The sequence below is a fragment of the Gadus macrocephalus genome, chromosome 14 (assembly GCF_031168955.1).
Source record: "Gadus macrocephalus chromosome 14, ASM3116895v1".
Taxonomy (NCBI): Eukaryota; Metazoa; Chordata; class Actinopteri; order Gadiformes; family Gadidae; genus Gadus; species Gadus macrocephalus.
In genome coordinates this window covers 9,674,336-9,687,340 of record NC_082395.1, presented here as the reverse complement: position 1 = coordinate 9,687,340, position 13,005 = coordinate 9,674,336, and positions in this window count along the sequence as shown.

Here is a 13,005-nt window from a genome sequence, read left to right as displayed (position 1 = left end):
TGAACCCGTTAAATACAAGGGACACGACCAACCATATATATATCATTCTGTAATAAGTTAAACAAGTTCTAGGATTTCTCTATAGACGATATTAAACAACCAGATCTTCAAAGCAGCCCCAGGATCTGGATGTTCAGAGAGGAATTTGGGTTTCTAAAAGAAACAAGTTATCAGAGTGGATGTCTTGTTAAATCTAAATAACAGTGTAGAAGTATCACACACACACACACACACACACACACACACACGCACACGCACACGCACACGCACACGCACACGCACACGCGCACACGCACACGCACACGCACACGCACACGCACACGCACACGCACACACACACACACACACACACACACACACACACACACACACACACACACACACCACACACAAATAGCTTGTAACTTTAGAATATGAATGTTTTGGTAATACTTGGTTGATGCTAGCAGCCAGAGACTTCTGAGATGGTATCCTCCATGTGTGAAGGATAAAAAACAAACCTGGAAAATGTCTTTCTTCAGCAAGATAAATCCAGGACTTATCTTATGAAGGATTCAAAGGGATGTATTGACTTTTATCAGGGCAATTATTATCAATGAAGGATGCTATCAAGCTACTCAGCATACATTTTTTGAAATAGCCAGACACTTTGGTCACCCCAATTTTTGGGCTTAGCATTTATTGTAACAGCAATCAACCACAACAAGATTTTAAAGGCCCAGCCAGCATTCATCCCTTGAAATCCCTCCGATTGTGAGTGGTATTGGAATTCCGGTGTACCACGCCAACCGTGAAGCCTCTCTACCGCTCACAAGTGCTGCAGAGAAGGGCAATTTTCCTGGGGCAGAACTACCCAAAGCTGCCTCACCTGGAACCAATCATTAATACAATCGAAGGGTCCGGGCTTGAAAGCCCGTTCCTTCCCTTTGATAGCCTCCTCTTGGTAGCCTGTGCGGCGCTGGAAACAGTCTCTTTCTGTAATCTGCAGATAGAAAAAGAGCCAAGGGTTGGGAAGCATATCCACCCATCAACATGTATTATGCAAATCACCAGGAAACAAAGCTCAGAGACTTCCAGATTGTTCTGGGAGGGGAACACTGGCAGGCTCTTGGAAATATCTGCACTTTTTTTTTCTGCCATACCCTTTTTCTTGCATGCATACACTACTTCTTGCATTTGTATCACTTTCAATAGCCCGATGATGCGCTGTACGTCCATAGCGCCGTGTCCTTCCTGTCACATGCTCACCCTAAGCAGACAGGTGTGAGGTGAGTTGTAAAACAAGGTCTCTCCACCAACAGGATTGAAGGGTGATTCAACAAGTGCCCTCGTCCCCAGTAGCTCTGAAATATACCCCACCAATGCTCCGAGGGCCTTCCCAATAGGCAAGGCCAGCAATTAAACTTTAATAGCTGTCCATTGAGGGCTCCTGCGGGATTTAGTCCTAAGTCAACATGCCAGACCCTATTTCCTTCCTTCACTTCTCCTTCTGAAAGCAATTTCTCCCCCCAGCGAGACTCTACTGTAAGCTGTGCCTTAGTGAGGCAATTTGTGGCTGTTCAGTAGGTATATGATAGGGAGAAGCAGACAAAAAGAAACAAAACAGCAACTAATGGTGTAAGGTGTTTGTAATGACTAACCATAACCACGTTTAATAGCACCTAAAAGTGATGTATTTGGTGTGGGATTTATGAAGGGCTGGACTAGAAAGTGTAAGAAAAGAAAACTTAAAATTATGGTGGAGAAGACCTTCACGATGATTTACTTATTTTTCCATAGTTTGATTCCAACCTATACGTTCGTTTTTGTTGATGGATTTAAAACATGAACTAACAGGAAAGCAACAAAAAAGTTTAGTCCTTAATAACATTTTTATAAATAAATTACCCAGTACGGCCTGAAATCACAGAGTTGTTTAGGATTCACCGTTTTATTCCAGGGCGTTAACAGAGTCAGTTGTTTTATATCGAAGTTAGCTGTTGATAAATGTTCAAAACTCCAATGTGCCTGAATTGGCTGAAGCTTTGGCAGACACATACATAAACGTAATCCAGTTGATCTAGTCTATAGTGTAATAAGATTCCTATCAAGTCTTTACATGTATTTCCCTATTGACACGGTACATTTCCTTTTTGTAATTTTACAGAAGGATAAGGAGTGACCAGAGGGAAAGAGTCAAATACAAGTTGTATAATTACAGTTTGTGGTTGATTGTAAATATGTTTGAATTGCATTTTGAGGATCATTGTGACAATGCAATTATCCACTCTTGGCATAGAACAAATAGTAATGTTTTACACTTTGACACAGAGGACGGAGGGCTCTGTGCCATGTCATGTACTGGGGCTCACAAGGGAATGATCAAGAAGGGTAACAAATATAAAGCAAGGGTTTTTTCTCATGCGTATCTTACATTTGTCCTGCAGGCACCCCAGTGCGGAACCCTAAATCCAGCTTCCCCTTCCGACACACCCCAGCCTTTCAATAAGCGGAAGCCATAACCAACTAAAACTAATTGATTTGCCTTGCTTTTTCTTAACTCGCCTCCATGTTAATCCGATTAATTGGCTGACGGTTTTCCGAATGCGGTTCAACGGGTCAGTCACGTTTTCCTTTATTTTAGACCAAATGATTTGGGGAAATGGGGGGAGGTGGGGCTGGGGGGTAAGGGGGGGAACGGCATGGGACAACCGTTTCTCTGTAGATCACGGCCCAGTTGAATGGGATAACAGATTTCATGGTGACGCATTGCGCTGTCGTACAGTTGTCGCAGTGCCTTTGTACGCAGCATCCTGTGCGAACGTTAATATTGTTAATGTGTCCGTCATCTAATAATAACACGTGGAACGTCGCAAGAGCAGGAAGATACTGGCCTATTGACTTCCACCAAGATAAACAGCAGTCCCACAAAGGCCCCCAGTGTTTGTCCACGGGGACCGGGGCTGCAGGAGGGAGCTGAGCCTGGGCTCTCTCCTGGTACGATCGGGCTCCTTCATGTTTGACTTACATGACCCCAGCCTCAATAAACAACAACATGGAGCCTTAATTAGAATCACTTGGTCGCCCCCACGGCACAACGAAGAGCGCTTTGTTGCCGACTGGGAGACCCCACCAGAACCCGACATCGCTCTGACACTGGCGGACCACCAGAACCACAGGGATATTTATATCTCTGCAAGCGCCTTGAGTTCATCTTTATATGTATACATATATATATGGTATATGTATTGTTTGAAGGGGATATTTTTATTTATTGTGGGTATTATTATGTATTCTTTTAGGATTATAGTGATAATTGTATAACAGCATTTTGTTAAAATTAAAGAAGCGCTGTGTTACTTTCTATATCTAGCTGTGTACAAGGTAAGTGCTCAATGTTTGATTTATTATATTTGAAGACACATAGACACATACACATACTATAACATATTTAATTAATATGTATCAAGAAGAAAAAAGAAAAGTATGCATTTGTGTTTACATGATGCAAACACACACACACACACACACACACACAGAAACACACACACACACACACACACACACACACACACACACACACACACACACACACACACACACTCGCGCACACACACACACACACACACACACACACACACACACACACACACACACACACGGGGGGGGGGGGGGGGGGGGGGGGGGGGGGGGGGGATTCATATGGATATTAATATGAACGACTGTAAAGATGAAATCACAGACGCTGAAGCAAAGAAAATGAAAAGGATATCAACTGCCTTTCTCTCTTAGGTGATCACTGCACAATCACAACAACAATTTCAACCTTTATCGACCCGGCAACTCGAACCCGACAACCTTTCCGTGTGGCTGCTTGTGATATGACCACTGGCTCTAAACACCCCAGTGTTGATGTGAGGGGAGCGTGTCATTACAACCAGGGAGGCAGCAGCTCAACACCGCCGACACTTTCAGAGAAGTAAGCAGAAATAGTAGGCCCTCGGTTGCGTGTTTGGTTGCTCTAAAAAGCCCCAAACAAATGGATATGCTGTGAAGGGCATCTGCTTCTAAGATCCCTGAAATTTAATAGAGAACATGACTTGGATTATGGCTCTATATGAAAGAAGTCTGTTCTTACGGCTTCCAGGGCATTCCAGGATATTAAGCCAATGAGGGCCATCTCTGTTCAACTTATTGATGACCTCAGGTCCAGAGGTCAGTGATGCTGCAGTGCCCTCCGTCCCACTTTAACAGAGCAAAGTAAAAGCATGTAAAAAATATAGGCCCTGATGACTCCATGAGCCTATGTTCTTGAAATGCCTTATTATGCTTTTATTTCTGATTCAATCAAACCAATAATGTATAAACAATAACAAATTGCTTACATTTATTGGTTAAGATATACAAGTAGCTCTCTCTTTGATGATATTAGCGTTCTTTAATTTAAGTGATTGGAATATTTTTGATAATGTTGAAAAACAATAAGGAAACGTTAAAATCTTGTTTAGTAACATAATCTGACTGAAAATAGATAAAATAGACTATACGTTCACAGATATTTAGCATGTGATATATCTTTGAAGGTTGCTTTAGCTTTTTTCACGATTACACCGCAAAGGATTTGAGCTGAAGGAAGGCTTGTTCAATTATTGGGAGAATTTCCGGGGGTTACTGAATTTCATCATCGAGCCTCATTACAAGAGACATTTTTATGGTTCATTTATATCCTGAATGAGTCAAAGGACTTTGTTAAGAAGCAGCTGTCGTTTGAAGGACGAGGTCCCTCTCAGATAATAAACAAGTGCCCATACATACTTGTTTTCCCTCTGAACTGAACTATATATTATCCCGGTCCTTTCATTTCTTTCCTAGTACGGTCTTTCCTTGTCTGCAAACACGTGCGTGGCAGCGGCTTAAAAATGTAATGTATTGTTTGAAATGCTTTCAAAAATATCATTTTATTGCCTATATCCATCAATATAAACTGGGCCTAATACAGCGTATGCAGAAAATAAAGAACACAGTATCACAAACTATATGATAGTCAAGATATTGTTATTTCACTGGGGAACTGGAGAACAAGTATCTAACATTTACAACTCATATCAAGAAATTTGAGTAGCCCTGTAAAATAGATCACATGTTTAATAATCCACTCAAACAGAAGAAGGGTTCTTCAAATTAATGCTCCAGAAGTCCAGAATCACATCGCCAAAGCCTTTTTATAAACACTTAACTGCAAAGTATCAAATCCAGACTGATTAACTGAAAAAGATAATTGGGCAAATTGTAGAAACTCATCAGAATACATATCGACTTTAGTCACTTCGGGTCAAATTACCTGATTAAAACAATGGCACTGACAACAGATTCCCATGTCTGAGAGAAAGCATAATCAACATAATTTAGACATTTTTAAACGCCTTCAGAGTAGGTTGTATTGAATTAAAATTATGTAGGCCTATCTCTCCAAAGGGATACAATGCTGTATCCAGTCCTTGATTGTTCACAAGCAACGTCTGTCTCAGTCCAGACTTTAAAAATTAGAGACATATTTCTCATACTTCACAGTCTAAACACCAGACAATTTGATATCATCTAATAATTCTCTTAGTCTCCATTTATGGCACAGGTAATCTGTTTTTTTTTATCATGATGGGAGTGGAATAGAAAGAAAGTGTTTGTCTAGTGCAGAAGAAAAAATAACTATAACTATCATGTTGAGCCAAAATCAACATATTTATTTAAAAATCCTACATGCATACGTAATAATTACTTACTTTAAAAAATAATTATATGTCACTCCAAAAAATGTAATTTTGATTGTCAGAGAATAGTAATGGAGCCGTTTCCTGACATGTGTGCCTGTGGTCAGCAGTGGGCGTGACCCTTGACCTCAGTGGGTAGGTCCCAGGGGCAGCTATGGACCTGTACCACGGTGTGTCCTGACGGCACACAGCGGGGTTCGGAGGTCACCGCGATGACAGCGGGCACCTTGCTGCGAGAGTTCTGTGGGCCCGTCCAAATAAACACTGCTGGAGAGGGGGGGCTGTAAAGGTGAGGGGGTTTGGTCGGGCCCCTACTGGCCCCTACTGGCCCCGCTCCCCCGCCAAGCCCCCGCTGAATCCCACAGATAAAACACAGAAGACACCGGAGGATCCATGCCTTCACTCATCCAAATACACCCAGGGTCAAAGTTCAAAGCTAAAAAAGACCAGGGCTTGCTTTCATCCGAGCGACGGCGTTCCACTGGTGTTGTGGAGAATGTGTCTCGATGGGATTTCCTCGGTTTTTTTTTTGTACAACTCCAGCCTTTCCCCTCTCTCGACTGCTTAGAGTTGGTGCACACAGCAGAGTCTGAAGACCATGCTTGAAAATGAGCAATGTTTACGTTGTTCCATATGTTTTAGGGTCAAAGCCACATCAAGCCTTTTAAAGAATTGTTTTATGTTGACTTTGAACCCAGTGAAATGCTCTGTGTTTTATTTCTGATGCATGGGACCAATAGATAAAAGCCTGATTATCACAAAGGGCTATGGTGCAGGGCCAAATGTATAACCCCTCTAGTATTTGTATTGGAAAATACTCATCGTTCCTCTGTTGTTGGAGATCAGTTAACAAAGGAATAATCTCATGAGACCTCTTTGAATGGGATTTTGTATTGTTTATTGATTACATTTAATATTTTTATTGATGACATATTACATTGTCATGTAACTAGTTAGTATAATGCACGCTAATGTCTCCCATTTCTTTTATGCAGCTTCTCAAGCCTTAAAAACAATTCCCCATTCCTTGTGGCGCATCATGCAGAGACGTAGATTGACTGTTATAATAATATTTTTTATAATAGTAATGATAATCATTATGATCATAGTCATCATCAATTAAATTATAATACATTCATACAGCATCTGTTCAAATAAACTCAGCGAACTAAGTACTTTGCAATAAAAGTAGTGTTACACACAAACCACCCCACAAATCCTGCTGTGTTTAATGTTCCCAAAACAATGCCATTTTTCCCTCAATGGCCATAAAGCATGTCAACAGATGGCTACAGAAGGTGCAGTCCACCACGGTGAGTATTATTCCTGGATGACCAAGGCAGAGGAGCTACTGGGCAGAACCTTGGCTGCTCCTGACTATAAATAGTGCTGTGGAGCCATTCTGATTTGTACCTAATTTTCTTTCTACGAGTGCTTCCATATGGGACTCATATGATATTGGGAGAGAGGTGAAGGAGGGGGGGGAGGGGGAGGGGGAGCTGAAAAGACAACGGATGCTCTCCCCCTTACATTCCACACGTCTTACATTCTGCCAAGCAGCGGCTAGGTAAAGCAGACAGGAAGTGCCCTGGTCTTTAAAAACGGTTCACGAGTTATCGGCTCTTACAGGGCCCCGATATTATCCCAGGTAATCCCTGTTTAAGAGACAACATCGGGTCACATGAACACGGAATCAACAAGAAGGTTCATGTTTAGTTGGGAGAAAGTTACCCTTTTGTTAGAATGCTCTGCATTGTACTGCTCTTGGATAGGTTTGACTGGAAAGCAGCTAGAAAGGGTCTGCGAAGGCCCAGAGTTTGCATGGCAAAAGGCAGCTACACGTTGAAATAGTTATCAGCAACCGTCATCATATGAGTCAATGAAGTCCATAACAGTATGCAAAATAACTGTAATCTAATTTAGTTTTAGAGTTTCACATAAAATTCTTGAAGATGTATTTGTCAACAGGAAAATGTCGATTGTAACGAGCAGGTTGAAACAACTGCAATGAGAATGGTAATCAAAGCTAACGGCACAATATAAGTATTTCACAGAGTTATGCAACATTACAATAACATACAAATGTCATAATAGACAGTCTTCAATAAAAAAAAATGCTATGCATAGAAGAAGGAACAAAGCAACACAAGACAAAAATGCTGACAGCAGCATCTGGAGGAAAGAAAGAAAAGAATGGGAGGCAACAAATTGCTGAACATTTGTGTAATTTATTCAGAATACAGTTCCATTTAAACTGCAACCTGCAAGCTATTTGCACAGCATTATCTCTCAGAAGTGGTTGGAGTCTGTTGAAGAGACAGTGTAGTGTTTCTGTGCTCTTCCAAGTCCTAATGCAAAAAACAGAGCAGGCACACACTACAATCAGTATTTCTTGCTTTAAGTTGATTCTTTCGAAATCCTACATCATATTTTTTGATTCCACTACCATCGTACAAATTGTTTTGTTTTCACGAGTAAAGAAACATTGCTCTATTATAATCATCAAGCAGAGACGGCCAACGGATCAATTGGGTTGCGGCTGCGTACATATATTTGTTATATATTCGTGTACGTGGGGAATATGATCAAGTAGATCAATAAGTATAGTAACCTACGAGGAGAGCGTACATTGAAGCAATATCCAGCCTAAACAGACATAAACATTGTAACGCAAGTAATGACTGTTTGAATGCTGGGGTTTGATCTGTGATACTGATCCAGAAACCTGATCCTATCCCTGCACAGGCACATGGCTACAAACAGATACACACGTGCACAGATAAACTCCCTCTAACACACACACACAAAGAAACACACACACACACACACACACACACACACAAACCGCCACACACACACAAGGACGTATACATAGCAACCCTCTCTCTCTGCTTGCAGATGCTGCCTGTGTGTACTCTGACTCCGATGAAATGGGATAATTCGCCAGTGGTCATATCACTAGAGGAGGAATCCAAAGATCAAAACCAGGCTTACACAAACATATGGGACGCATTTCTCCAAATCCTAATAAACTTTCATCTGCAGATTCTGTGCATGTTTGGGGATGGGGTGGATGGGGGAAGGGGGGGGGAGAGAGTGCGGGGGGATGGCTGGGCTGTTTGGGCATCAGCTATAGGCTTCCTACAAGTTCCGCTAAACCGTGAAAGGTGTTTCAAGCAAGGCCAGTGGAAAGGGAAAACCATACCACTTATAGGAACACAAACACACCCACTAGTCCACACACATGCATTGCCAGCATGAACACACACACATGGCCACACGCAGACACGCAGACACGCAATCATGCACACACGCACACACACACACACACACACACACACACACACACACACACACACACACACACACACACACACACACACACACACACAGATGCACGCAAGCATACACACACACACACACACACACACACACACACACACACACACACACATACATACACACACACAAACATATGCACGTACACTTTTGAAAACAGTATATAACTATGACTTTACAGTATTGCAAATTTGATGAAGCATGTAAAATACACATCTGGAAAACAAACCTTTGTAGTTACTGGAGAGGAATGCTGTGGTACATGGGGAGCACCTAGTTCATCTTTAAACCCCAGGTGCCTGACATAAGGTGCCAGATGTTTAAAGGTGCTCCACAGGAAGTCAGGCAGATGTTTCACTGACACCCAGAGCTTAGGATGAGAGAGATTCCACACCGACTCATCTTCGAGAAAGGAGACGATGAAGTGGAGAATGCATTTGTCTATTTTGTGTCTGTCTGTGCCTCCTCAGTTCCTATGAATTCAATTTGAGTGCACTCACTTGTCCTTAACCTCTTCCTTCAGCTAATCTGATCAGAAAATCAGCTGTCACAGGACTGTCTCGTACTCACACGAAAACAATTCCAAGAAAACCCTCCTCAGCCATGTCTAGAGTGTGTGTCTGTGTGTTAGGGTGGGGGGGGAGGATAGGGTTAGGGTTTGGGGGGGAGGGGGTGACCGAGCAAACATGCGTGTGCACCATGAGTGTGCGTGTGTGCATGCGTGTGAGCGTTGGTGGGTTCTTGCATGTGTGTGTGCGTGTTTGTGTGTATGTTCGCAGGTGCCAACACCCAGGCTTACTAGTATGCAGAGTGGAATAAAGGTGGCAGGGAATGGCAGGGAATGTTGTGTGATTTGTGTCAGGCAACCAGTACTTCAACAGGATAATCATAGTGGCCAACCATTTTGATATTGTGGCAAAGGATAACTGTATAAACACACATACACGTACACATACACACACGTCTTGTTCTCTATGAATTGCATGAAAATAGCTATGAATTTGAATGAATGATTGAGTGGATGAATTTACTTTATTTGGTATGTAATACAATTATGGGCAGGGATTTATGCAGTTTATTGTAGTTAAAATGTACAAATAATAAAAATGAAATCAATGGATAAAACGGGTTCATTTTTACGGTTTCAGGAAACACAACACAAGCAGGAAAACATTTCAAATGTTTGCCAATACACGCAGAGCAAAAACAAAAAGGTTCCTGTTGTGCCACAGATAGGATGGAAGTGGCCTTGTAAAGAAGATGGAATGTTTTTTTTTTTATGTGAAATTAAATCAGATCAACCTCGTGGGCCTCCCGCCTTCCTTTTCCGCTCTCTGCGTTTTGTTCATCTCCAGCCCCGCCAACAAAGCCTCCCCTCCACGGTGAATTAATGCCCATCAAAGGCTTCAATCAAGCGGCCGTAGCCACGGGCCAGAGCCTCGACTCGGAGGGCAGAGCCTGACGGGGGCACACCAGGAAAGGGAAGTGGGCTTATGCCTCGTCCGTATCCTTGTGTTTCCCTCCACGGGGCTCATATCGTGCCCTAAGTGCCATTAGCTGACCCAGAGCAGAGGACGCCGAAGGCCATGAAGAGGGCACTCCCCATGGCAACAGGCCTAGCCTTTGTTACCCCAGACAGTCGGGTGTTATAGATAGAAGCCAAGAAGACCCACTGTGTCATCACGTTACCCTACTGTAGGGCTTTTGCGTTCAGCGGAGAGAATAATTCAATTGACAGCTTGAACATTGCTCCCTTCATTTGAGCTTGACTAGATGAAGGAGGAGAGGAAAGTGATGCTTATCAAATTAAAATGTTTAGACAGAATGACATCATTATGTCCTTCATTATGTTTTCGACGATAGTGTAGGAATGAAACATGAAAGGGGGGCGAGATGAGATGATGGATTAGATAAAAGTATACATTAAGGGATTTGGAACTGGTTATGATAAAACTGGTCATTAATAGGTCCAGTGAAAAAGTTTCTTTGCCAGCATTCAATTATTAGTCATAAGGAATCATTAACAATCCAAATAAAATAAAAGACTCAAATGAAAGTCATAATGTGTAAGTTTATAATTTATTATTCAGTGTGATGAAGAAGAGTGAGAGTAGATCACGAGAGAAAAAAGGGTGTGTGTGTGTGAGCGTGTGTCTGTGCGTGAGCTTGTGTATGTGCATGAGTGTGTACATGTGCATGTGTGTGCATGTGTTTGTGTATGTGTGTCTGTGTGCATGTTTGTGTCTGTGTGTGCGCGTGATTGGTGCGTGCATGTGCCTTAACCAGTGCAGGTGGGCTCCGAGGTCAAAGGGAAGCTTCCAATCGAGAACTGTCATGGTAAAAAGCGTTGCTACGGGGATTTGAGCTGTCCCTCGTACACCCCTGTCTACCCCCCCCCCACCCCCGTCACCCCTCCCCACCCCCCCGTCACCCCACACTAAAAACCCAGACGGCGTGTTTTTAATTACAGGGCAGCTACACCAAATGAGTCTTGGGATGCTTTCTCCTGTGAAATAAAAGTAGCTAAAATCACGCTTGTTGCTCATAATTGAACCACCTTCTCAATATGCCAAAGGAAATATAAAACATGCTGTAGTAAATCTTTATTTACTGTGGTGTTGTTCACATTACCGACTTCCTCAAACCAGACATTGATGTAAAGGTTATTACTCTGGGTAGGCTCTGCAGGCCCATTACGCGCACGTTCTGCCTACTTAATTTTATACTTGTTGAGTTAGTTCTATTGTTGGATTCATCAATCATCTTCCAAGATGTATGGGGGAATAAATGGAGATAATATGCAACACTTTCATAAAGGTCAGACTAGTGTCAGCTAACCTATATCATATGGTTTGGTGTCTAAAACAAATGACCAGAGCTGTAGTACTAGTTCCTAATAGAGGCTTCGGGTTTGTATCAAGTGTGTGTTCTATTTCGGGGCTAAACAAGTAGGATTTATATACTATTTTGCTTCTTCCAATAGCGTAGTTAGTCAGAAAAACACTGCTTGTAATAAGCTTGGGTGGTTCAATCTGGATGGTCTAGGGCAGACCTATTCAACTAGCGGCCCGTGGGCCGAATACGGCCCTTCTTTATTTTCTTTTGGCAACCAAAAAAATGTATATATATGCATATAAAAAAAAGAAGAGAAAATAGTTGCCTGCAAATGGCTCAACCTATAGTTGTGAGTCTAGCTTTTCTCATATGAATGCCATCAAAACAAGCGCACGTGGCTCTATGACCAATGAGAAGCTGCATGAGTACCTCAGGATTGGCCTTACAACTTATGAGCCAAACTATGCTGAAATAGCAAAATCGAGGCAGTGCAATTTCTCTCACTGACTGAAACAGGCTCAAAATGTCTCATGTCTCATATGTAGTGGTTCTGTTGTATGATGATTCAAACAACATTGTTGAATTCTAAATATGTGTCCAAAATAGAACAAAATTTTCTATAATGATATGATTAAAAGTGAGGAAAAAAGGAAAGGAATTTATTCCATATTATATCAATTAAGTTAACACTACTTTAAGTACAATTTATTTGTCGTGATTAATTTACATACCTGTGCATGTAAATGAACCCCCAGTGGTTTTCCATTGTGGCCCACTTGTTAAGGAGGTTGAATAGCCCTGGTAGGGTCCACTCAGTGCTGGCTATGCAATCCAATAGCGAACACAAACTACAGTTATTCCCATTATCCCGTTATCAAACCATTAGATTAAACAAAGGATGTATACATTTCACTTTGTTTGTAAATCTGTTAACACTCAAGTTCATATTGCTACCGGGTGTTTTAATGTGGTGAAAGATGATCTTGTACGATGATGAAGTATGTGAGCTTCATCAACCTGGATCAAATTCTTGCTGATCCGAACCAGCTTTTATTTGCATTGTGCAGCTACACTCTTGCCTAAA